Genomic DNA, 27812 nt, shown 5'->3' with positions numbered 1-27812 from the left:
TTATTTAGTAATAACATGCTCTACACAAAACTGTATATGTTTCATTATATTTAATCATCTAGGGTTTTAAAATAAAAATCTGAAACTCTTCTGATTTCAAACTGTATTTGTTGATTTATGCCTGAGTACGTCTGAAACCTCTCTTTGGGGTAAGTTTGCAATTTCGTAGGTTTGGGTTTTACTTACTACTGGTGGAGCTATTAGGTGAGTTAATTTGAAAATCTAGAGCCTTCAGAGAAGAATACCTATTTCTCGTATTTATCTTGCTACTTCTACTCTTTCTAATAATCCATACTTTACTCCGATAATTTCTTTCTTACATGAGGAAGAGATTCATTACTTATCTTCAAAACTTTATGTTCTTCTTGCACAGTTTGAATTTTATTTATTACAGAGAGGATACTTTTTATTTCACAGATTTCCTTTATATAGAAGTTTATCTGCTTTTTTTTTTTTTGCCTTATTTCTATGTTTTAAGTTGGACATGGTATTTTTGATCCCGTGGATGATATTTTAGTCTCAGAATATTCCCTTTTTACCAGTTCACGGGGGCCTTTTTGTATGTTTATTGTTTCTGCTTGTTTATGTCTAGGAAGAAAATAGAATTTTGCCCTGATTTTATTCTTAGTATGTTTGCCTTTATTGTTGACAAGCTCTGCTTTTGTCCTTGTTTTTGTTTTTGTGTTAAGGCATGACAATCTGTGCCACCAAACTCTCCGTTCTCTGAGAGAAGAGAATTAGTCTCTCTTAGTCACTTTGCATCCCCGGGCCCTATAACAATACATGGCAAGCGTATCATTCTTTCTTTTTTTAATTTTTTTTAACGTTTTATTTATTTTTGAGACAGGGAGAGACAGAGCATGAACGGGGGAGGGTCGGAGAGAGGGAGACACAGAATCTGAAACAGGCTCCAGGCTCTGAGCTGTCAGCACAGAGCCCCACGCGGGGCTCGAACTCACGGACCGCGAGATCATGACCTGAGCCAACCAGGGCGCTCAACCGACCGAGCCACCCAGGCGCCCCAAGCGTATCATTCCTAATGAAGGTTAGTTTATGAAAAGCACAAAATCAGCACCTCCATGAGGTCATTGGCCAATGGGATTTACAGCACACTGGTGGGTACAGACTGTGTTCATACCAAGTGGTCCACATAAGGCGATAGCTCAGGTTCAGAACGCTTGTGTGGGATGTCTCACATATCCAGCAAAGGGCCTTGAGCAGTAAGAAACATCAAGACTGATTTCTGAACAATGACAAAATCTTCAACTCTACTGCTCACCATTTTCTTCTCTCGGATTTGGTGCCGTTCTACAGAAACATGTATAGTTTTAAGTTTCAACGTTTAAAAGGCACAAGTAAATTTCAGAAAATGCCAAACCCTAATATTTGAAATAGATTTTCAGAGGTACATTAGATACTAATGGAGCCATCTACAAACATAAAATTTTACTACTCAAAATGGTTGATTAAAAACAACAACAACAACAACAACATTAGGGATGAATGAGACTATACAATTTTCATTCAAAATAACATCGCTATCTATAAATGATATGGCAAAAACTAAGGGTGTATTTCCAAGTTTTATGAGATTTATAAATCAGATTTATGAAAATGTTATTACTTCCAGCATATCTTTAATCTTAATATATTTTTCTCCCTGAATAGTCTGATAAAACTGCAAAAGTAATATGTCCCTGAAAGAGCAAATATTTGAGGGAATTATTAATATTAAATAAAACACATTTCCCAAGTGTGTCATCAAGACATGTAATCTAGAGAATAACATTAGATTTAATATTCTCCATCCCAGGCTCTGCAGGCATTATTGATCATATCTACAGCTCCATGTGGGATTTTATATTAGTGAACTTGAATGGATGATGGACTGTGTGTTTCATGTTGCATCTGATATTGTAGTGATTTTATTAGAACTTGACGAAATATATTCTATAGTCAATTCAGTTGATTAATGCCCTTTCCTCGTGAAAGTACATGGATTTGGATTCAATTGCTTTGGAACAATTCTCCATTCTATTGTGTACCATGGCCTGCCAATCCAAACTATGCATCAGATATACGCAATGGGTTTTGTAGAAATTTAGAAACAGAATGTTTTAGGTGAGTTACCAGGAGTAATATTATCTGGGCTACTTGTCTTGTGGTCTTCTAAAATATAGTAAGTGAATTCACTGCATTCCAGTGAATCCGTGATTCATGATGTTGAAATTCCATTAAATAAAACGATATAAACTTCTGTCAATCGATGAGCTTTTCAATTAAAAGTTGAAAAGATTGGCAGGTAACCATCTTTATAGTGACCTGGCGAATATATCCTCTCCTTGGAAATACAGTACGCAGAGAGACAATCAGTCCTGAGCTTGCTAAAAAGACTATTTTTACATGGTTTAAAGATGTATAACATCGTATTAACAAAATCAGATATCATGGTATACTCAACATGGATATTGAAGGAGAGGGAATATTGGTGTCTGATTTTCAAGAGCAACATCTTCCCAAGAAGGTGTTTTTCTGAGTTGCGTCTATTTCAATTGTTCTTTGTTTTCCAAGCTGACAATATTCTCGCCTCTAACTGGCATATTAATCCTCTACCTTGTCAGTTAGATTATACACTGGTTTTGCTCTGGCCTCTAAACTACTCTGTCTTCGTAAGCTAAATGTAAATATTTATGATTCAATTATTTGCATGTTCTGTCATTCAATTATCAGAAGGAAATCTTATTTTTTCTTATTTCCAAGTTTTCAGGGATATATGTGTTTATGAAACCATGTGAACAGCAGTCAGAGAATATAATATCACCTCCAGGATACATCCATCAATATAACTGCAGATGTTAATATTTCTCAACATTCAGATTTGTTCAGTAAAATTATCATCGCATATTATTACATCCTATGTGAGTTTTCTCATGCTAACAGTATGGATAGATTTTATTCATCTACTCAATTTTCACATACTTGTACCTTGGAATTTGTATGACACAAAAGTAATTGAAAAGTAATAATGAATCAATGCATATTAAATATCTTCCTTTAAAATTTTTGTTTTTGGTTATGTATTTGAATTTCAACTTCTATAATTTTATTCTCTGAAAATATCAGTAAAGATTAGGAGTGGAAACAAAAACACAGGGGGAAGTCCAAATCCTCACCATCTGATAATTTCCTTTTCCCTAAATTCAAACACTGTTTTCCACAACAAATTCCATTTGAACATTTTCCAGCGTCCTCCTAATTTATGGACTGATGTTAAGGACAGTTGACAATATTCAGTCATTATTGTGCAAATCTGATAAAGATTTACTTTTTATAAACAGCTGTTTTTCTAAATTAAAACTTCAATTGTCTATTGGATTTACATCAAAGTTCTTACATTTTGGTAGTCCACATTGTTAAAACTTACTTCTTTATCATATTTAGGGATCATTCCAAGTTCTCTTTCCCCAGTGAAACCTTGTGTTTCAAAGAGTGCCACGTTCCTCTTCTCTAATCTTCAGTGTGTTTCCAACATGGTGTCACAGGTCCTTAACATCCTAAAATCTTCTCTTATCCAACTGTGTGTCCTGTAAGTTTCCCCAATATCATGATTCAACACACATGATTCAACTATTAAGTTTCTCAACTATTAAGTTTCCCTGTGAATGTCCATGTTGTGTCACTTGTACATTGCATGACCTTTGGAGGTGTTCTGGGGAGTGGAGGGGAAGTTCTACTTGCTCTTACCTTCTCCACCCCAATTTTTTTTTCTACTCCTTGGAGCTACCTGAAACTAACAATATGCTAAATCTATAAAAATAGGAAAACCATATCAAGAGTGGCAACATAGCAATAATGTGTTTCTATCAGCCTCTCATCTAATACCTATCATTTTCTATCTTCATGCGTGTGTATGTGTGTTTGTTTGTGTGCACGTGTGTGTGTGTGTGTGTGTGTGTGTGTATAGAAAGAGAGAGATGGGAGTTTTAGTGCCTCTCAAATATTAATTAAATTGAGTGGATCTTAACAATTTATCAACAAGTAGTATTTTCTGTTCGCAAATAAGGTGTCAAAAAACACATAAGAATGGATTTAAACTTGCTGAATGTGTGGGAGCCTGGGTAGTGTGGCTCAGTTTGTTGAACAACCAACATCGGCTCAGGTAATGATTTGGCAGTTAGTGGGTTTGAGCCCTGCATCGGGCTCTGTGCTGACAGCTCGGAGCTCGGAGCCTGGAGCCTGCTTCAGTTTCTGTGTCTCCTTCTCTCTCTGCCCCTCCCCCACTCACACTCTGTCTCTTTCTCTCTCAAAAATAAATAAACATTAAAAAATAAATTAAAAAAAACCTTGCTGAATGTAAAGACTGAACCTCAAATCACTGTAGCCATTGGCAATTGCCTCTTGTATTAGTTCAGACGCAAGCACTGCATGCATTGTGCATAGCCTACTTTTATTAAAATAAAAAATTGAACACATACCAAAAATCAAACTCTAGTTTTATTCTCTGTACTTTTATTTAGAAAGTTATAAAAGCCACACAATTTTTGGGGAAAGCAGCACTACGAGGTCCTTAGTGTCCTTATCTCCTTTCAGCAAGCCAACAGTGCTGAGAAGGCCCCTTGAGCCCAGGGTGAGCTCTGGACCTGAGGGTCAGGAGAGGGTGCTTCATTCCCAGTCCAGGCCCAAGCTTCCTCCACCAGTGTCCACTGACTTCCATGGATTGAGAATTCCCAGGAAGAGCCATCTCCTGGGATCCTGGGACCAGAACCATGTAGCCAATGAGCAGGATGTGTGGGATCTGAGGAACTTGGGGACTTGACTCCTGCTTCCAGCTCTTTCCCAAGTGGCAGCTTACACTGAGGCTCGTGCTCATCTATGGACAAATCCAACCCCAAGGCCCCAGTCCCCAAGAGAAGCCAGTTCAGAGGTCATGTAAGGGAGCAGGGCTGAATTATAAAAAGCAACTGGCTTATAATGAGGACCCAAATATTTATAAACAGTATAAGCCCACTTTGGAGCCCAGATCCAGACCCAGATAAATAGCACTGTGAAAATGGCAGGCAGCCTGGTGCACAGAGGTAAGGGAAGGATGGACCTAGAAGCTCTAATACTAGGTGTTAGGATGGCTGTTGCAAGAGGTGACCCCTCTAGAACCCCAGACGCTATGAGGAACTCAATAACTAGGGAAATGAATAAAATGATCATGTGTTAGGCAATTCGCTTGGAACTCTTCTTACTTTTTGAGCTCAGGGAACCTGAGCAAACTAGAAGGCCAAGATGTCAGAGAGGACAGAGGGCACTGTTTGCGGGGGCAGGGTTTGTGGGACTTGTTGTATCCTCCATGCTGACACCCCCAGTGGGACCTGCACTGGGTGTCCTGGAGTCCTTCTGCTGTCCCCAGCTTATACCAGCTCCTAGTCTTTATGTATTATATATATATAATATATATATTATATGTATATAAGTATATATATACATATATAAGTATATATTATACATATATAAGTATATATATACATATATATAAATTAAATATAAATTATATAGTTTATATATAAGTTAAATATGTATTTACATATTTATATATAAATAAATTTATTTAATATTTATTATAAAATTTTTAAAAATATAAAATAAATATTTATATATAAATATATATTAAATTTATATATAAATATATTATATATAAAAATTATATATAAATCATATATATAAAATATATTTATTTACATATAAATATATAAAATATATTTATGTACATATAAATATATATAAATATATTTATTTACATATAAATATACATAAATTACATACATATTTATTTAAATAAATATAAATATATTAATATATTTATTTACATATAAATATATATTAAATTTATATGTAAATAAGTATAAATCTATTTTTATGTATTATATATTATTCTATTATATATATTATATTATGAATATATTTTTTTCAGGATAGTCATACATTTTCAGGATACTTTATAAATACTATATATAAATTTATACATACTGTATATAAATATATTTTATTTATACGTAAATAAATATAAATCTATTTTTTTCAGGGTAATTATACATTTTCAGGATACTTTGGAATTCCAGACAGTGGACCCAAGCATGGAAACAAGCATGTAAGATCCAGCAATACATGGAAATTGGAACAAGCAAATAGATTATACTGACAAGTGGCTGAGTCCTCTCACAACTGTATATCCTTGAGAAGTAGTTCTAGCACAGTAGGAAAATTAGTGAAAGCAATAGAGGATTCTGGAATTGAAAGGATTGATGTTATGTGCTTGTACCAAGCGGGGATCTAGTCTTCCTATATATGAACATGGATCATTGAAGTACCATGCGATGCTTTGCCCTGAAAAGCCAGAGAAGAATGGGCCCCAAGAACTGGTGAGAGTAAGCAGCAAGAATGTGGAGGAACGTGGAGCTCTTTAACCTGAGTAAGCTCGTACTTAGCTATTAGCCCTTGGTTAACAGACCAGGTGGGAACACAGCATTGTAGTGTTCCCCCAACTTGCTACATGGCTTTCAGAAAATTAACTAATCATGTCATAATATGAGTTCTTCACTTTTAGTATTTTTTTTAATTTTTGCAGCTGTGTTAATTTTGTAGAAAAATTGAGCATGAAGTTCCCGTATGACCCTTCTCACCCCCACAAAGTTCCCCTATTCTTAATATCTCACATTAGTGTGGTTAATTTATTATAACTGATGAACTGATATTTATACATTATTCTTTTTTCTTTTAATTAATTTATTTTTATTATCCTTAAATTCCAGTATAATTAATATACAGTGTTATGTTAATTTCAGGTGTATAATATAGTGATTCAACAATTCTGTACATTACTCAGTGGTCATCATGGAAAGTGTACTCTTAATACCCTTCACATATTTTTAGACATTATTTTTTTAAATTTTTTAATGTTTGTTTTACTTTTGAGAGAGAGAGAGACTGCTGGAGAGGGGCAGAGAGAGAGGAAGTCACAGAATCCGAAGCAGGCTCCAGGCTCTGAGTTGCCTGACGTGAGGCTCGAACTCGCGAACTGTGAGATCATGACCTGAGCCGAAGGCAGATGCTTAACCGGCTGAGCCACCCAGCCGCCCCTCTATACACTATTTTTTAACTAAAATCCATTTCATTAAGTTTCATTCTTTGTGTTACACTGTGGGTGTCTAGAAATGTGTAATGTCATGTATCCACCATTACAATATCATATAGAACAGTTTCCCTCCCCTAAAAATCCCCAAGGTTTCTTCTCTTCATCCTTCCTACTGTCCCTCCTGTCAATAGCTTTTTACTGTCTTCACAGTTAGTCTTTTCTAAAATGTCATATAATTAGAATCATACCATATGCAACCCTTTCACACTAGCTGCTTTCCCATAGCAATGCACATTTAAGGTCCTTCCATGTTTTGTCATGGCATGAGAGCTCATTTCTTTTTATCACTGAATAACATTCCATTGTATGAATACAACCCAGTTTGTTTATTCATTTACCCATCAAAGGGAATTTTAGCTGCTTCCACTTTTTGGCAACGGCGAATATAGCAGCTATAAATATTAATAGACATGTTTTATACACAATATACAAACATATAAAATATATAAACGTATATTTTTAATTCATTTGGCTAAATACCTAGGAATGATGTGTGGGGTCATATGATAAGACTAAGTTTAGAATTGTAAGAAACTGCCAAAGTGCTTTCTAAAATATCTGTACCGTTATTTCTGTCACCAGTGAATCAGAGTTCTCCTGCTCCACATTCCTTGCTGGAATTTGGTGTTGTCAGTATTTTGGCTTCTAGCCATTCCGATAGGCATGTAGTGATATTTTAGTTTAGTTTGTAATATCCTAATGACAGATGATGTTGAACAGTTTTCCATACGCTTATTTTCCATCCACTTATATTTGGTAAGGAATATGTTAAATCTTTTAAAAAATTTTTTAACGTTTTATTTTATTTTTTGAGAGACAGAGAGAAACAAAGCGGGAGCAGGGGAGGGGCAGCGAGAGAGGGAGACACAGAATCTGAAGCAGGCTCCAGGCTCCGAGCTGTCAGCGTAGGGTTTGAACCCATGAACACCAGATCATAGACCTGAGCTGAAGTTGGACACTCAACGGACTGAGACACCTAGGCACCCCTGGAACATGTTAATATCTTTTGCCCAGTGTTTCATGTTTGCTTTGTTTCCCTAATGCTGACCTGTAAATGTTTTTTGATTATTTTGGATACAAATCTTTTAGATGTGTGTCTTGGAAATATTTTCTCCCTGTCCGTGGGTTCTTTTAATTCTCTTAGCAATTTCTTTCACAGAGCGGTTCCCGAACTTGTAAGAAAAGCATGAAGTTTCTCTGCATTAAGTATGATGTTAGATGTAGTTTTTGTATAGATATTCTTTATCAAATTGAAGAAGGTCCCGTCCATTCCTAGTTTACTGAGAGTTTTCATCATTAATGGCTGTTAACGCCTGTCAAATATTTTTTCTCCATCTATTGGTATGGTCATATGGGTTTTCTCTAGTCTGTTGATATGATGAATTACATTAATTGATATTCAAATTTTGAACCAGATTTGAATATCTGGAAAAATCCAAGTTGGTTGTGCTGTATAATTCTTTTTATGTGTTGTTAGTTTCAATTTGCGAATATTTTTGAGCAATTTTAAAGCTATGTTCATAAGAAATATTGATCTATACTTTTGTTGTAATATCTCTGCATTGTTTTTGTATCAGGGTACTGTTTCCCTTATAGAATAAGTTAAGAGTTATTTCTGTTTCCATTTTCAGGAAAATATTGTGGAGAATTGGCTTTCCTGAGTTTCTCATTTTCTTCATTGAAGATATTTATGCATAACCAATACAATAATTAATGAGCATTGTAGCAGATGATGGACTTAGAGTTTACTACATTCTGTTTATTACATTGCGGCCAATAAACCACATCCTTTGTAATAAAAACTATTATAGCGCTGGCTTCTGATATGGCTTACATTGATAAGTAATTTCATCGCTCATCATGTTCTTCATTTTGGTGTAAAAATTTAGAGTGTTTACTCTGGAGGCAGATAGACAAGTGTCCTTTTGACCTTGGTAGTTACTAGTTACCAGTTATATGACCAGATCAATTGTACTTAACTTCTCTAAACTTTAGTTTCATGAAAAAATGGAAATGACAGTAGTAACAGTCTCTAATGGCTGCTGTGGGAGTCAGAGTTACATGAGATGGCCTGCGTAATGGGCTCAGCATACCAGAGTCCCAGGAAGTGCTCATGACACAAAAGTGACCCTCATTTTCTGGACTCTAGGATGAGCAATCCTAGAGAGACCTTGTCTGAGGTTACCTCAGTTTTGCGATTTTTGTCATTTCTCCGGTAACTCATGGCAGGTCCCGCAACTTAGAACTTTGATCCGTGTTTGGTTTCACTGAGTACGGGGGGGACCCTGGAATAGGTAGGGGAGGAAGGAGTATGAAAACTTCATTATAGACTGTGCAGAAAGCAGCTATATGATATTGACACGTTTGCTTCTGTTTTATCTAATCCAGGAAAGAAATGCTTAAGGGTATTAGTCATGTGTTTTTAATGCTCTCTAATTTCACACTTCTCTACAAGCACACCTTCTCTCAACAGAGTGCACCCTGTAGACTCCACACGAATGTAAAAGGATTATTATGATGATAATGATGATGACTGAGATTAGCACACTCTTGTTTCAAGGGTAAGAGAAAATGAGTTTGTGTTTATTAAGAATACAAAGTAGGACCGTTTTCCTTTGAGAAAAATGGTAAAATTACTGCTATATATTTGCATATTGTTAAAACAGACAGCTGAAATACTGAACGGCCCTAAATGCTAATGTCCTTGTTTTCCTACCCATCAGTCTTTGCGCATGCGTTTTAATCACCCTCTCACGTTTTAATTCTTCTCAGTTATATTGATGCGTTGTTATATTTTATAGAGCATTTTTGCTGTAAACAACACTATATAATATTAATTTGAAAATATTTTTGGAATTGTATCTAACATGCATGAAATGTAAAGTCTGGCATATCTATTTTTTTAAATAATTTTAGATTTGTCAGAATCAAAACATCTAGACAAATTAAATCTTCTTTGTTTTTTAGGTGTGGTTAGAGAAGGAAATCAGGAGTGTAGTGGTTACAGCATAAAATCAGGAGGTGATTTTACCCCACAATGCACTGTATCATTGAATTATTATTTTATATAATGTTCCTCCTTTTATTACATTATGAATTATTCTTCATTGTTTCCTAACACGTTACATTGACCTTGTTTCATTGCCACCCATTTTTTTGTGTGTGTTCAGTAATTCCAGTCCATTTTCCAAACACTTGTTTTCATGTATGTTTATCCATATAGAACATTCTTCTACATGACTCTGTGCATCTGTGGACAAAGTTTACTTAGAGAACTTAGAGAGCTTGAAGTTTACTTGTGTGTGTGTGTGTGTGTGTGTGTGTGTGTGTGTTTATGTAAAGGCAATAAACATCTGGAATTTTTTTCATATGGAAGGATACACTAAATCCAGGATACATTAGGCCATATTGAAAGATGGAAGAGTGGGTTAACAAAGAAGATTACAACTTGTCTAAAAATGCTTTTAACTTTAATAAAGATATTTAAGGTGAAATTATATAATAGGAACAAAAATAAATTCTCCAAAGTGTGTATCTAAAATTTGGTGCTAGGTATCTCTAAGTATTTTCAAAGTTGAAAAAAAAAAATGTATCCCTGCTCTTAAGAAATTCCCAATTTTTTAAGACACACAGCAAAAAAATTACAATATCACAAAACATAAGGATAGGTCTAAGAGTAGGAATACACTTAACCTGTATTGTTTATGTGTGTGAAATATGGAGGAGGGATGTATCCTAAAACATACATGAGTGAAAATATGCTTCCAACTGTGTTATACCTCTCTGAATTCCAGATGAATGAGCACTCACTTGCTAGGCTTCTAGAAAAAAGTCAAAGTAAAGATAAACAAGTTGTAAAAAGTATAGAGTTTTGGAAATTTTAGTAAACTGATGGAAAATATTTTGTATGTTTAGAAGAAGATTTTATGACACGATAGAGGTAAGTTCAGCAGGGCAAAATCCTGCCAGGTCAAGTAAGCTAATAGTGAAGCTTGAAGACATATTTTTACTCTGTGGGCCAATTAAAGCAGTGTGATGTTCAGAGAAGTGAACTTTAGAAAGATAATTCTCTCCCATCAGGACACTCTTGGAAATTCCTGCCACTTCGATCAAAATGCTTGGCAATAACATTTTAACAAGGTTTACTTCAACTGGAAAAGTACGTACTTGTTCAATTCCCATTAATCTTGATATAATATATCCACATGTGCTGGTTCTTTCTAGTCCCCAAAGGAGCAGTGACAGGAAGAGAAGCAAGAATTCTTCTGCTAAGTGAGATATGTTGGTCTCTGCCCTGAGAAATTATGCCTTCTTGGTACTTTCATCTATGAGAATAGAGAAACTTGACATGACACCAGGCTTCAGAGGAAGATGGGGTAGGTGGTAGTATTAACCTCGTCATCCACCATGGCTAGACAGGAGAAATAATCATGTCATCCATTTGGAACGTAAATGTGACTGAAGGCCTCTCTTGGTACCCTTCCTAATATGACTTTTCATTGTTGAGAACTTTGAGTTCATATTGAGAAAGGAAATTCTCAGCTTGCAATGTTTGTAGGCCCTGCTCTGGGCTTCTAGGGAAGCTATACTCTATCCATCACCAAGGTCAAAATGACTCGGCAAAACCTCAAAGCACAGGCTTCTATTTCTGCCCCACGCACACCATGTACGTCTGCCTCATTAAAGAAAATTACACAACAGATAAGAAAAAGGAAGAAACTTCCCTGGTTCCCATTAGATTAAAATCATACAGCCCTGCATATACTAGAAACGTAAGGTCTGCAACTGTCTGAAATTTCCTTTGTCTAATAATTTGCAACTTCTTATGTAAAAAAGATATTTAACCCTATGGCAAATGTTGCTTTGCCGGAGTGCTCTTTGCTGGGTAGATTATGTATCCTGGGCAGCTGTCCTAAACTGGGCTCAAATAAGACTCTTACTTTTTTAAAGAAATTCTAAAAGTTTCATTTTGTGTTGACGATATGGAAAAAGAGGTCCGTCTTCAAAGATGGGGGCAATATCTTCCAATTGTTTTTATTTTGAGTAACTCATATGGGACTTTCTTAGAATAAAATAAATATTGACAATATTTGTCTTTTATATTTCTGACTTCTTTGCTTAAAGTTATAGAAATTAAATAATTAACACTCTATAAGGAAGAAAGAATCTCCCCAATATTTGCCAAAGCATCCCCCAAAATAGCAGTATCAGTATGATAAACTAAAGGACACATTTCCTTCTTCTTCGAGGCCCACAGACATTTTTTTTTTTTTTTTTTTTTTTTTTTTTTTTTATGGAAGGTAAAATATCACCCGGATTCAGTTTGGGATACTTGAGGAGAGTAAAAAAATCTCAAAGCGGAGTGTAACGCTAGCAGCATTTCACGTCCTGTTGTGCCAGAATCCTGGACAGGAGAATTAAAGGAAGGATTAGTTGAGGTTCTTCAGCAGGAGAAAGCAGGGCATTCAAAACTTGAGTAACTTTCCCTTTACCCCTGTTTCTGTTATCTATGCCTGCATAGCAAACTACCCAAAACAAAAGCAATATTGTTATTATGTTTAGTGGATTAAGATTCCAATCAAAGTTTGGCTGGGCAAGCCCGCTTTATACGGCATTGACTGGAGTCATTTGATGCATATACTTAGGCTGGACCGTAGACCCAAGATAGCCTTGACACCTGGAGTGTTGGGCTCAAGTGGACTCCTCTTACCTTACATAGCCTCTCTACTAGAATACTTGCATTTCTCCCATGGTAGGTTAAGTGTCCAAGTAATCGAGGCAAAAACAACCAGTCCACCTAATATCCAGGTTTCAAACTGATACATATACACTATATACTCCTACCCCAAGCAGTTCAGCCTTGTCTCAAGAAGAGTTGAATCAGATCCCCGTCACAATGGGAAGAATATCAAAGAATGTGTGGCCCTCTTGAATTTGTAACCCTGTAAATCTAACCCTGTAAATCAGAAACAAAGAGGAATTTTCCTCAGTCTGCAGGCCACGTTTGTCCTTGAGATGCCCGACAGGAAGCTGACAATACTTAGAAGGGAATAGAAGCAAATGAGTACAGAAGACTAGCTTCCTATGCACTTGAATCAAAATCAGGCTTATTCCATCCCAAACCACAATGATCAAGTTGGAGAGCAAAGGCCCAGGAGTTACTGCTATTTTTTTTTTTTTTCTTTTCCTTCATGATTTGGAAGGATGCAAGTTTAGGGGGAATGAAGAATTTGAAGAGAGATTAAACTACAGACGTGCTCACATTTAAGATTATTTGCACCATGAAGGGGACGCAACAATTCAGCAAATACAAGACATTACCCTGTATCGGCATTTTTAAATATAACAACCAGGAAAGAAGCTTTCAGAATTGTCAACCAACCCTAAGTCATACAGGGGATCATGTTATCCATATGTCAGCAATAAGACATTGCGGTCAAGAATATGGATTAGGGGAAAGAAATGAAGAAACAAGGAATAAAACAATAAAGCAAAATGATTATTTAAAAAATAATTAAGTCTGTTAAGCATCCAGCTCTTGCTTTTGACCCAGATCATCATCTCACGGTTTGTGAGTTTGAGCCCTGCATTGGACTCTGTGCTGGCAGTGCAGAGCCTTACTGGGATTCTCTCTCCTTCTCTCTCAGCCCCTACCCTGCTTGCTCTCTGTCTCTCTCTCAAAAATAAATAAATAAACACTAAAAAAAAAAATCAGTAGATTTTCTGAATAGAAGCCTGGACAAGGACTTTTCAGTTAACAACAGACACCAAAGCAGAGATCAAGGAAATTCAGAAAAACCTCCAGTAGAGGAAATACCAGAAATCGATTCCTTACATACATACGTACATACAAAATTGCAAGAGAAATTCTTGAAAGAGGCCAGAGAAAATAAGCCTTTATACAAGAACAAGGATGAGAAGTACAGAGAACTTTTCACCAAAAACCAAGAGGGAAGTATTTCAGTGTTGAAAGAAAATAAATAAATAAATAAACAAACAAACAAACAAACAAAACCCATTACAAACCTAGAAGCGTATAGCCATTGAAACCGTTCTTCAAATAGGAACAAAAAATAGACTTCCTCATATAAACAAACTGATGCAGTTCATCAACACTAAAACCGTCTCCCAAGACATATTAAAAGTTTTTTAGAGAGAAAGGAAATCTTACAGGTCAGAAACTTGAATCTACATAAAAGAAGGCAGGATGTTGGAGAAAGGATACACAAAGATGAAATAATCTTTTATTTTTCTTAGGCTTAGTTGATTTAAAAGTAAGTAATACTTTTCAAATACTAATAGTAACACTGCGTTAGGTGATTATAGGGCATGGATAAATGAATGACTGTATAAGAGACGGGAACATGAAACTGGGAAAGATCTTTTATAAAGTACCTGCAACACCCATGAAGTAGTTTAATGTTATTTAGAAGTGGACTTACTTGTAAATGTATATGGCAAACTCTAGGGTCCCCACTAATTTTTTTAGAGAAATGAAATTCATATGCTAAGAGAAGAGAGAACATGAAATCACATGAACTGCTCAGTGAAAATTTGAGAAGAAAGAAAATGGGGAAATAAAATGAGATAAAATGGGGGGGAGACATAAAGAACAAGGACAAGACAATGAAAACATCAGCGATTTGCTGGGACTCAGGAGGAAGCTATGAAGTATGAATAGAGTAATTTTTAGAGCAATGAAATGTTCTATATAATATTGTAATAGTGATTATTTTATATTAAGTGTTTTTCAAAACATATAAAGATTCATGGGACAAAAATAACCTCACTTTTGCAAAAAATATTTTTAAAAAATAAAAAAAAAAAATAGCTCAGTAGGTCAAAGGTTTCAGGAATGGATTCAAACTGTTACAAGAAAATCTAACCATAAGGTAAATATATTCAACAACATGACTGAAAGGCTGGAGGAATAATATGTCAACCCAAGCAAATGAATGCAGTGTAAGAGTAAACGTGGAAGAAATGTCACATAAGTGCTATACTCTAGTGGGCAAAGGTATTTCCCACAGGTGTGTAGGTTAACAATTATGATACTACTATGCATGTATATTGGGACTGATCTAATTAATAACTGATGACAGAGGACGGGAGACAAGTTTCTTACAGTCAGAGTGGAAATTTGCAGATATAGATTTGAGTTGGAGACATCAGAACTCATACTTACCCTAACATAGATACAGATGACGCCATGTAGAAATATTGACATATCTGTGAACTTACACACATTAGGATGCACACATATGGGTTTTTTCTCTGTCCAGCCTAAGATACCTAAAAGGAATGAAACACTAACAAGCAAGGAGTGTCTAGATCTTGCTTTCGGATACCGTTTTCCGACAGAAAGGAAGCGAAACTCCTTGGAGAAATGACTTCTTCTAAGACAGGAAATATACAAGAGAAGTCTGGGGTGTCTTTCAGTCAGGTTGTAAGGGACTGCTCAAATGCATGCATACACACACACACACACATACACGCATATATTTTGATGGAGGTATATCAAAATAGGTATAGAAGCCAACGAAAAGATCTCCCAATGGTCAGATCGGGACAAATTTGAGCAACGAAATAATTGAAGTAGTCCCAGATTGTAAAGTAGAGAATAAAATAAATCCTCGTGAGTCCATGCTGATATAAGCAAATAATGGAATAAATTGATGATGGAATAAATAAATGGAACAAATCTCTCATGCAAAATAATTACAGAGACATTATGTAGAGATTTGATCCTAAAAGAGGGTGATCATAACTTCTCCATCCTTATAGGCACAGGGTTGCTTCCACTCACAGAGTATGTCACAGAAAGGGGGCAAGTGGGAGCAAAATGGTGGAGAAACCTGCCAGCCTGCCTCTGTCAGGTGATCAAGATCAAGGTCAGCAGTCAGAAATCTGGGTAATCATATGTAAATGTGGAATGCTGTAATGAAAATGGTCGTTTATCTCTGCATTCTTCCTTCCAGAAACCCAAAACCTATTCTAGTCATGAGACAAACATTAGACAAATCCATCAGGGAGGCATCCTATAAAAAACACCGGTCCTTAAAACTGTCAAGGTCGTCAAACACAAAGAAAGCCTCAGAAAATGTCATAGCCCACGGGAGCCTAAGGAGACTTGGCAACCAAACGTAATGTGGCATTCTGATTGAGATGCTATAACAGAGAAAAAAATATTGGTTAAAACAAAAGAATCCGAGTAAACTATGGACTTTATTTAACATGCCACTATAGGCTCGTTAATTGCGACAAAGGTACCCTACTTATGTAACAGTGGAAACCGTGTGTGTGCAGGGGGGTACATTAGAACTCTCTCTACTATCTGCTACATATTTTTCTGTAAATCTAATACCGTTTTTATTTATTTGTTTATTTAGTTAGTTTATTTATTTTGAGAGAGAGAGAGAGAGAGAGACAGAGAGTGCAAGTCAGGGACAGGTAGAGAGAGAGAGAACCCCAGGCAGGTTCTGCACTGTCAGTTCATACAGGGCTTGAACTCATGAACCATGAGATCAGGATCTGAGCCAAAGTCAGATGCTCAACCATCTGAGCCACCCCTGTACTACTGTTTTTAAAAAGTTAAGTCTATTACTGTTGAATAGGCACTGGTCTAATACCCCACTTAGAGTGTGAGAGTTATAAAAAAAATACGAGGTATTCGAAATTGTGCCAGCAGGTGACCCCTAGTAATATTTGCAAGGACATTTTAGTTGAAATGCTGGTGTGGAAGTCATGAGAAATGGGCAGTGATGTGGAGGCAGGGCCTTCAGCGCACAAAACCACGGTCAAGGATGGCAGGGGATTTACTTGCAGTTTCCTGCTTCTAAGTTTACCTACTCAAGTAGACTATAAACTACCCAAAAGCAAATGTTAGTTGTAATTCTTTGTAGAAGAACCCAGCAGAGTGATTTGTCCATATCAGGCATACTATATATATATGTGTATATATATACATATATATGTATACTATATATATACATATATATATAGTATACATAATATATATATATATATATGTATACTATATATATATGTATATATATACACTTTAGATGTTGATAGATCTGTCAGTGAGATCTTTTTTTCACTATTGCTGAAAACGTCACTTTGCACATTTCTTTTTGAGGTAGGAATCATTCAGAAGGAATGCATAGATTCATGTCTTTATCTGGATATGTTTAATTACATTTTGTTTAAAAAATAACTGCCTTCTGGGGCGCCTGGGTGGCGCAGTCGGTTAAGCGTCGGACTTCAGCCAGGTCACGATCTCGCGGTCCGTAAGTTCGAGCCCCGCGTCAGGCTCTGGGCTGATGGCTCGGAGCCTGGAGCCTGTTTCCGACTCTGTGTCTCCCTCTCTCTCTGCCCCTCCCCCGTTCATGCTCTGTCTCTCTCTGTCCCAAAAATAAATAAAAAATAAAAATAAAAAAAAATAACTGCCTTCCAAATACATTTTTTACTGTAAAGACAACATGAAACAAACAAAAATCTCTTAAGGAAAGTCCTTTGTGGGGCATGTAAAGGACTCAAATATTGCAGATCAGTGCTTAACTGACAGCTTATAATACATACGTCTATAATATATTCTGCAGTAAACTATACACACGTATGTGCATGAGTACGTATGTGGGTGTGCACAAATGTGCATTCGTATAAAGAGATCACACAAAATGATCATCAATGCCACCGTTACCAGCACCATCGGCTGCAAACAGGCTCATGAAAACGGTTATGACTGGAGATGGGACAGGAGAGTGCACAGATTCAAGGGTCCCTGAGTCATAAGTCAATAGTTGAGGTCTGGTATGACATTTACTTGCTGTGTGAATTCCTGTGCAGATTTAATTTATGCAGGCTTCACAGCCATGGGGACAATAAATGTACCCACTTAGATGCCATATGTAAGTATTAAGTAGACTGAGTATCAGGGGCTGGACACATTGTCTTATATCACAAGACTTTAGAGGGGCCTGGGTGGCTCAGTTGGTTAAACATCCGACATCGGCTTAGGTCGTGATCTCACAGTTTGTGTGTTTGAGCCCCTGCATCAGGCTCTGTGCTGACAGCTGCTTTGGATTCTGTGTTTCCCTCTCTCCTGCCCCTCCCTCACTTGTGCTCTGTCTCTCTGTCTCTCTCAAAAATAAATAAATGTTAAAAAATTAAAAAAAATAAGACTTTATAATGTAAGATTTTTTTTTTATCATACTGTGTGCCTTTTGTGTTTCCCCAGAACACTCAGACTATAGGAAATAAATAGAATAGATAAAATTCTAGAAGGAATAGACGGGAAGTCTAATGCTCCTGAAAAGTCAGCATAAAAAGTACCTATCAGAGATAATTGAGATATATTGCGTACTTCCTCTCTTTCTCCAAGTATTATGAATGGAAAAAACAAACCCCACATACATGATACCATCGTGTTTAATTTCAATTCTTGGCACTCTGGCTACATGTTAGGGGAGAAGCAGACACAAAATAGAATAAGAAAAGGCTCTGACAGGATATCCTGCCCTAATCAGGAGAAGCATTTATGATTGCTGGGCAGTGAGCCTGTGATCTTGGTAAGTTCTTTGTCAATAATAATAATAATAATAACTAAAAGAATTCAAATTTGAAAGCATGTTCCATAACTTCAGGTATTTGATTTTTTCTATCTTCTGTTTGTAGCATTTTAAAGCTAAATTTAATAATGGCGCAAGTCAGCTGACACTAATTATGCTTTTGGACTCATGAACGATTTTCGAAGTTACTTCAGCAACAGTCAGAAACGCAGCTTAAGAATTAGTTTATACTATATTCATGATAACGATTACCCCCATAGAGACACATTTTACTTGGCATGCATATCTATGTCCTATAAGGTTATAATGAAAAAGTGGGGCAGATATTTTTAGTAGAATTTTTACACTCCTAAGTAAAGTCAGTACTGGTTACTTACTTGTTTGACAAGGACATATTATCTTATTCTGATTACCCAGCTGTTCCAGAGCACTTTAATATTCTGGTAAGCTCAATAAATATGAAAAGACATTGACATACCTTACCGAGAATTTCTAAATGTATATGAATCTCACATTTAAAAAATTATTTCTGAATTATAATCAAATTCAAATGGAAATATCTGACCATGGTGTGGCCAATATTGAAATTTCTTCATTCATAACATTTTAAAGTAATCTGTCTAAAGTTGACAACATTTAATATTTTATGTAATTTTATCTGATTTTATAATCATTAAAAACATATTTAGAGAAATAACTCATGTCAAGAGAGATATTGGAGAGGGGTGACAAGGGGTACGTTTTCATTACAGAGAAAATTGAAACCTAGTTTTTGTGGGGGACCAAAAGAAGCAAAATTTAGAATCCTAGAAATGGGGTCCCTGGGTGGCTCAGTCAGTTAAAGCATCCAACTCTTGATTTCAGCTCAGGTCATGATCTCACGGTGGTGGAATTGAGCCCTTTATCAGACTCTGTGCTAACAGAGCAGAGCCTGCCTGGGATTCTATCGCTCCCTCTCTCTCTACTCTCCCCTCGCTTACACACATTCTCTCTCTCAAGGTAAATAAATAAACTTTGAAGAAAAAAAAAAATAAGAGTCTCAGAAAGACTGAGAGCTGAAAGGTACCAGGTACTTGGGAAGTAGGACTGTGAAATAGATGATGGGAAACATTTCAAACGATCCACTGGGAGTATCGAAATTCCATACCCCACCCAGGCTCTCCACACCCCAACAACTGCCACTCTCTTTCTATCATAGAACTGGAGATTTGCATTCTGGAGACATGTGACCTTTAACTTTCAATGCCTTAATCATTTTGAAGTAAAAATTAATATAAGGCAAGAGATAGGAATCCAATTTGATTTTTCCAGATTTTCTCAAATAATATTTACTAATATACCTGTCCCCTAATAAATTATAAAACTTCAAAATAAATTATTTTCATGTACACCTGGACTTGTATCTGAGCTCTCTCTTATACTGGTTTTCTCTGATATATCTACTCTTTTTCCATGTATATCCTTATTCAACGATAATATGCTTTTTTTTAATACTATAGCTTTCAAAATATTTTAAATGTGATAAATTATGCCCCCCCCCCTTTTCGCCAATTTCATCCAGGTTAGCTAGCTATCTGTGGACCTACTGCATATATATAAAGATTATTGAGATATTTAAAACCTTTAACCATGGGATGCCTGGGTGGCTCAGTCAGTTAAACTCCTGACTCTTGGTTTCAACTCAGGTCATGATTCCATGGTTGGTGGGTTCGAGCCCCGCATTGGGCTCCGTGCTGGCAGCACAAAGCCTGCTTGGGATTCTCTCTCTCTCTCTCTCTCTCTCTCTCTCTCTGCTCCTCCCCCATTTACACTCTCTCTTTCTCTCAAAATAAATAAACTTTTACAAAATAAATAAATGAAAATAAAGCCTCTGACCATATACTTAACTGACATTGTATTTGTAGATTAATTTTATGAGAATTTATATTTCAAAATAATTAGTGACATAGTTATTCATCTGTTCTTTTCAACTGCCATTTCCATGTGGTTGCAAAGTCTTTTCTGTGGATTTCAAGTATCTTCTTGGTTAATAACTTCCTAGGTCCTTGATAATTCTATTGCTTCACTAAATAGTATCTTATGTTTTCTGAATTAAAATTACCAGCACACAACATTTTATAATTACAGTAATGGGAACATTTCTGATCTAATTAGTTCAAAGAGATTGTTCGTCGTTTCAGTTGGTTTTTACAATGCAAAAGATGATCATATTGTCTTGAACTGCTGGTGATTCAATCTCTTTTCCTTCGGGATGTAGAGACCTTTTTATGTTTTCCTTTTAACACTGGCCAGGAATTTCAGCACCCTGCTAAATAGTACAGGAGACAGGGGACATCCTACTATTCCGGATTTTGAAGAGAATGTCTTTAATGGATCCCTACTAAGCATATAATTGTGGCTTAATTTTGTCTAATGTTTATTTGTCTATCTATATTCTATCATTATAAAATCTATGCAAAGCTAAGGGAGTTAATTTTTTCCATTCTTAGTTTGTTGTGTGGTTTGTAATAAGGTATGAAACATTTTTAGATAATTAGATTTTTAGGGGGTAGTGTGTTTTTGCATTGATAGATATACTTATAATTTCTTTTAAGTTGATTACAATTAATAAATTAATGTCGTGAATCACATTTCCAATTGAAATCATCTTGGAATTCCTGGGATAAACCTTAGTTGGTGATAATCCATGACTTCGTTTGCTGTTGTATTTTGTTAACTGATATTTTACTTAATAATTTTCCTATCTATATTCGCAGTTGGAATTACAATTGTATTCTATTGCCATTACCCCTTATTAGATCACACTAGATTCAAAAAATAAAATGGGCAACTGTAATTTTTTTCTACTTTCTCTCTTGCATAATACAGGAATTAATTTTTTTAACTAGTAATATTTGCCCATTACATTATGAGGGTCTTTGGATTTTAGGGATGGTGACGTTTTCAATACCATTCCAATGTCTTTAATTGGTTTACTAAAAATCTGTATATAGTCTTGTGCCAGTTGTTGACATTATATATGTTTCTAAAGCCTCCCCATTTAAAAAAAATAGTAATGCTTATTTTTGAGAGAGAGAGAGAGTGTGTGCAGTGTTGCGGCAGAGAGAGAGAGAGTCCCAAGCAGGCTCCATGATGTCAGTGCAAAGCTCGACATGGGGCTCAAACCCATGAACTTTGAGATCATGACCTGAGCTGAAATCAGAGTCAGATGCTCAACTGACCAGAGCTACCCAGGCGCCCTGTGAAGCCTACCCATTTTATCTAGGATTTCAAATTTATTCGCATTCAATTGTTGACAATATTGTTTCATTTTGTTGATGCTTTTCTGTGTCTGTAATGATTCCCCTTTTTCATTCAGCTTTTCATTTGTGTACATCTCCTTTCTCCCTACCTCCCTTCCCCTTTCTTTCTTTCTTCTTTCTTTCTTTCTTTCTTTCTTTCTTTCTTTCTTTCTTCCATGATCACTCTTGATAGTACCAAAAATAACCTACCAGTAAAGCAACAGCACGGATGACTCTCAAAATCTATGTTGAGTAATAGACACCAGACACACACACAAAAAAGGTGTATATTTTTTTAATGATTCCATTTATACAGAATTCTAGAACATGTCAACAAATGTACACTTACAACAAGCAGATCAATGTTTTAGGTTTTCGAGACCTCATATCAAGTGGTCTGTTGTGTTTATTTCATGGTAGTTCTTTGTCCAGATGCCCAAGATATTCAGATGCCTGAGAAGGCATGCTCCCCTGTGAAGCCTTTCCAGCATCCTGGGCCAACTTCTAGGGCGAGAGCTCCTCGTGGCACAAATCACCATAGATCGCTCTCATTTGCTGCAATCCCATGCTGAAGATCCTGTTTACTGTTTGACTCGCAAGTTCCCATGAAAATAAGTATTGTATTTTACCCACGAGGGTTACGGGAGGGCTGAGTAGAGGCATAAATGATGAGGGGCTTGTCCTCCTGAACCAGCCAACCTTCCTTCTCTTGGTAAGTTTCTGTGCCCTTTTGGTGCACCAGCCTTCAGTACAGGAGATGTTGTCCAGAGGCAATGAAGAACAGATTCTAGCACAGAATATAAAAAGCTTCCTACGAACTATCAACCATTACTGCCAGCAGTCAGTAATTATTTGATTTCCTTATTTATTTCAGTGCTGCATGGATCCTAGAATGTTTGCCATGTGGGGAGGGATGTGTCTGATTTACTCAGCGTTGAAATTCCAATCCTAACACTAGTAGGCACCAAATCATTATGTGTTTAATGAATTATTGAACATAATATAAGCTTGCTCCCTTCTTTATTCCTCTCTGTGTATGCTTCTTCTGACACTACTACAATTCCAGAAGTTAAGACACCATGATACATGGCTTATTCTCACAAAAATGAGCATACTTATTTTTTGGTAAACAAAAGTAGGTAGGAATCGTGGTGCAGCACAATTACAAAAATAATATAACGTAAATTAACATTTTCAGAAAATATGGAACATGAAAGAAAATTACAAGCTACATAATATGTGGGGAGATGACATCTAGTCATTTTTCACTACATACAAGCAGGAATAAATATATCGCATTCAGTTATAGTGTAGAACGTGCTGGAATCATCTATGTAATTGTGTCAGACATCTATGAAAAGTATGCTTAGATCAACTCAGCAGGGAACTCCTTGGATACTCAAGGTTATGTATTAATCCTAGTTTTGTTACAGGTTAATGAACAGACTTATGTACATCGTACAGGTTACAGGAATTAGAAGTTTTGAACAGAAAGTAATTAGCCGTAGCATTTAGCCCATGGCATATGCCGTATCCAGGAAATAAGGCAAATGTTAAAGGTCTTGTTTGCGGTATACGCTGTGGAACTCTAAGATGGCAAGCTTCAAACAGAGACTCGTCTCTACATACCCTAGAAACTCTATTATGCCCAAACATTCAGAGTAAGTCAGTTCACGTAGCAGCCTGTTAGTAAGACCTTCGTGAATGAAAGAGACAAGAACTAATCTGCACTTGGGGCCAATGCAAAGGGACTCATTGTCTCCAACAGCCACAGATTCATTCCAGGTTGCCAGAGATAATCTGCACTTCAAAATGCTCTGAAATATCAGTGAGGAAACTGGCTTTCTTTAGTAGATGTGATTTAAGATTAAGTATTTGTTTTGTTGTGGTGGTTAATTTTTTTAAGTTTATTTATTTATTTTGAGACAGACAGAGCACACAAGCAGGGAAGGAACAGAGAGAGAGAGAATCCCAAACAGGCTCTATGCTGTTAGCATGGAGCCAGATGCCGGACTTGAACCCACGAACGTGAGATCATGACCTGGGCCCAAATCAAGAGTCGGACGCTTCACCAATTGAGCCATTCCGGTGCTCCAAGATTAAGTATTTGTGGAAATTATCAAAAGAAATAATAAAAATGAAAGGCAAGACAAAATTGAGTTGAAGTATTTATTATCTATGCAATATTATAACTTTTTTAAAGTTTATGTAATTATTTTGAGAGAGACAGAGACAGGGTGAGTTGGGGAGGGGCTTAGAGAGAGGAGACAGAGAATCCCAAGCAGGCTGCCAGCACAGAGCCCAACAGGGTCCAGGGTTGGGGATGGTTTGAATTCATGAAACCGTGAGCTCATGACCTGAACTGAAACCAAGAGTCTGACACTTAACCTCCTGAGCCACTCAGGCACTCCTGCAATATTATAACTTTTAAAATTAACAACAGGCCATGAACACGTGAATATATAAGAATACTTATAGAGGGCTGCATGAAGCCTGCTTGGAGTTCTCTCTGTGCCTCTTTATCTACCCCTTCTCCAGTCATGCACATGCACACACGCTCTCTCGCGCTCTCTCTCTCTCCAAATAAATAAACCTTAAGAAATTTTTAAACATACAAACATTTATATGACAACACAATTTTATCTTTTTTAAGTGCACTTTCATACGTTTATATAGTCACATAAATAGCTAGTCACTTTTTCCCTGAGAAACAAACTTTAATGTTTTTCCTTGAATATATGTCCTTTATTTTAAAGTAAGTTCTTGTCAGTGGAATTATGGGGTAAGTCACTTTAAAATATACAAGTCATGCTGCACACTTTCAAACGTCTTTCTAGATTATGTGTGCTAGTTTATATTTCCTAATATCTTGCATTGTATACAGCAGCCTAGTTAGTGCTAATGTTAACGGAAAGTTGTGATAAATATACCGAGCACTTGCAGATTAATTTAACACAGACATAACTCTTGAGAATTCAAATTCCCTTTTCACCTTTTATGATATAACTCAATACCCATTTGGAAATTATTGTTTCCCAATCGTTAAAATACTGACCGTTTCTCACAAAAAACAACAAAGCGGATCTATTGATTTAAGATGCCCATAAAGGTGCACATTTCTGACTCAATGTACTACCAGGAAGTTTATATTTTGTTTTTACCAGGCTGTCCATTGTATTTTTTTTTTTAATGTGTATCTATTTTTGAGAGAGAGAGAGAGAGAGAGAGAGAGAGAGAGAGAGAGAGACAGCGTGGGAGCGGGGTAGGAACAGAGGGAGAGGGAGACACACAATCTGAAGCAGGCTCCAGGCTCTGAGCTGTCCGCACACGGCAGGACCGGGGATCGAACCCCCACAAACCGTGAGATCATGACCTGAGCCGCAGTCAGATGCTAAATCGACGGAGCCACCTAGATGCCCCTATTCCATTATATTTTTTAGGTTGTTTTTGCTTTTCTTTGCGTTTGGCCTTGAGCGTCCGTGCTGCCTTCAGAAGAGTGGCAGGAACGTCTCCCCTCTGGCCACTTTCGTGGGTGTAAGTCCATCACTCCCGGAACTGGTCCCAGCAAGCCTCCTAGTTCCTTCCCAGATGTCCTCCTACTATTCAGAAGTCAACATTCCCTGCAAATTGGCCCCCGGCACTTCTAGTGCCAGTGTGCTCCTGACCCCTAAGGGTCGGCCAATGCACAGACTAAGGCAGGGAACGGAACATTCTCAGCTGTGCGCAGAAGCTGCTCAGGGTCTTGGAAAAAGCCGGAGCGTAGGTAGAACAAGCGGATTGTGCTGGGCATCTGGGTGGCAGAAGAGGAAACTCGTCCTCTCAATGTTATCGAACTTGTTCTGCATAAACAACAACCTGAAAGTCGAAGACCAAGAATATGGATGCGTCTTTTCAGGATTTAAACTCTCTTTCCCCAGTTTAGAAAGCTACTTATAAAAATGTTAGGAGAACATACTGAGAGAATATGTGATAGTTCTCTTTATTTTATTTTTTCAACTTAGACCTAGAAATACACATGCTCTGATGTAAAAATGCGTCCATAAATTTTAAAAGGGGGTGGACTAAAATTGGCTTAAACGTGAAAAGAGAGATAAAGTGAAGGTGTCTATATTAACATTCAACAGAGAAAGATGCAAGGCAAAAGAAAATCAAATTGGATGAGATAAAGTCCACAATGAAAATTTGATTAGCTTCGAGTAGAATATTAAAACATGTTATACAACATCTCTTTTCATCGCCTGGAAATATTGACTGAAATTCCAAAATGAATGTCAGATGTTAACATTACTATATGTTACCAATGGGTAGTAAAAGCAAAATACTAGCTAATTAATTCTATTGGTTTATTAGCTATTTATCAAAAAATATGCACTCTAAACAGAGATACTAAATTTTATTTGAATGCTCAAAATGGTTACAAAATTGATCACTTCTCAAGAATAACAATAAACTTCAAACCATCCAAACAGAAATTGTGCAGTTCAGTATATCTAACGACGATGAATAAATATGGATGTTATTACTACAAAGATAAGAAAATTTATCTGAAAATTTTAAAAATCATAAGAAGGTAAAAAGATACACTGTCCTGGGGTGCCTGGGTGGCTCAGTCGGTTGAGTGTCCGACTTTGGCTCAGATCATGATCTCACAGTTCGTGGGTTCAAGCCCGGCATTGGGCTGTGGGCTAATAGCTCAGAGCCTGGAGACTGCTTCAGATTCTGTGTCTCCCTCTCTCTCTGCCCCTCCCCTGCTCACACCCTGTCTCTCTCTCTCTCTCTCTCAAAAATAAAGAAATGTAATACAGAAAATTAAAAAAAAAAGATACACTGTCCTAAGTAACACCTTGATTAATTTTAAAAAAATTAATGTTTATTTATTTTTGAGAGAGAGAGAGACAGAGTGCGAGCAGGGGAGGGGCAGAGAGAGGGAGACAGAATCCAAAGCAGGCTCCAGGCTCTGAGCTCCAAGCTGTGAGCACACATCATGATGCGGGGCTCAAACCCACCATCTGTGTGATCATGACCTGAGCCGAAGTCGGATGCTCAACCGGCTGAGCCACCCAGGCGCCCCAATAACATCTTGATTAATTTTGAGAGGGGAGATTTGGGACTAAGCAACAAGTATTAAGCATGTGAAGACAAGATTCCTAATACATAAATAAGTGGACTATGTTTGAATAAATTGTGTTAAATTTAAGCCTGGTTCTGATATTAAGAGCTGAGGCACAGACGTTAAAGAAAGCTGTTGGAATCTTCTATGGAATGCATAGATTTTTTTTTCTCCTTTTGAAATCTTTTTTTTTTCTTCATTTAAAAAAAAATTGAATAAGTTGACATGTAATGTCACATTAGTTTCAGGTGTACTCTATAATGATTCTAGAAGATTATGTGTTATGCTTTGCTCACCATCTGTCACTATACAAGGCTTTTACAGTAACATGGACTATATCCCCTACACTGTGCCTGTTATTCCCATGACTTGTTCTTTCCATAGCTGGAAGCTTGATTTTTATGCTCGTCAGGATGTCACAAATGGCACTACGGTGTGGCCTTTCTCAGGCCATCACTCTACAACTCAGCTGTTACATGATGAAGGTTAAGCAGGGCCACTTGGTTATACAAAAACATTTTGATCATAATCGTTTTCACAGAATCCGAAGATTTGGGCTGGTGTTATTAGTTCCAGGAAACAAGAGAGAAAAATTCCAACCAAAGGTCACATTTCTCCATACCTTCCATCTTCCTGCATTTCCAGTCTTCTCTCCTTCCCTCCCTCCCTTT

At 36.7% G+C, this 27812-nt stretch overlaps 1 long non-coding RNA gene across 1 annotated transcript; it reads left to right on the top strand.

Moving 5' to 3' along the window:
- The first annotated feature begins 833 nt into the window (after positions 1 to 833).
- LOC125929788 (uncharacterized) lies at positions 834 to 9197 on the top strand. The gene is made up of 3 exons (XR_007459966.1): positions 834 to 1045; positions 6071 to 6457; positions 8812 to 9197. It is a non-coding gene; the product is annotated as an uncharacterized LOC125929788 (long non-coding RNA).
- Positions 9198 to 27812: the final 18615 nt, after the last annotated feature.

This window comes from Panthera uncia, chromosome A2, assembly GCF_023721935.1.
Source record: "Panthera uncia isolate 11264 chromosome A2, Puncia_PCG_1.0, whole genome shotgun sequence".
Lineage (NCBI taxonomy): Eukaryota > Metazoa > Chordata > Mammalia > Carnivora > Felidae > Panthera > Panthera uncia.
The sequence above is the reverse complement of the archived record's forward strand: the minus strand, read 5'-3'. Positions and strand labels throughout refer to the sequence as shown.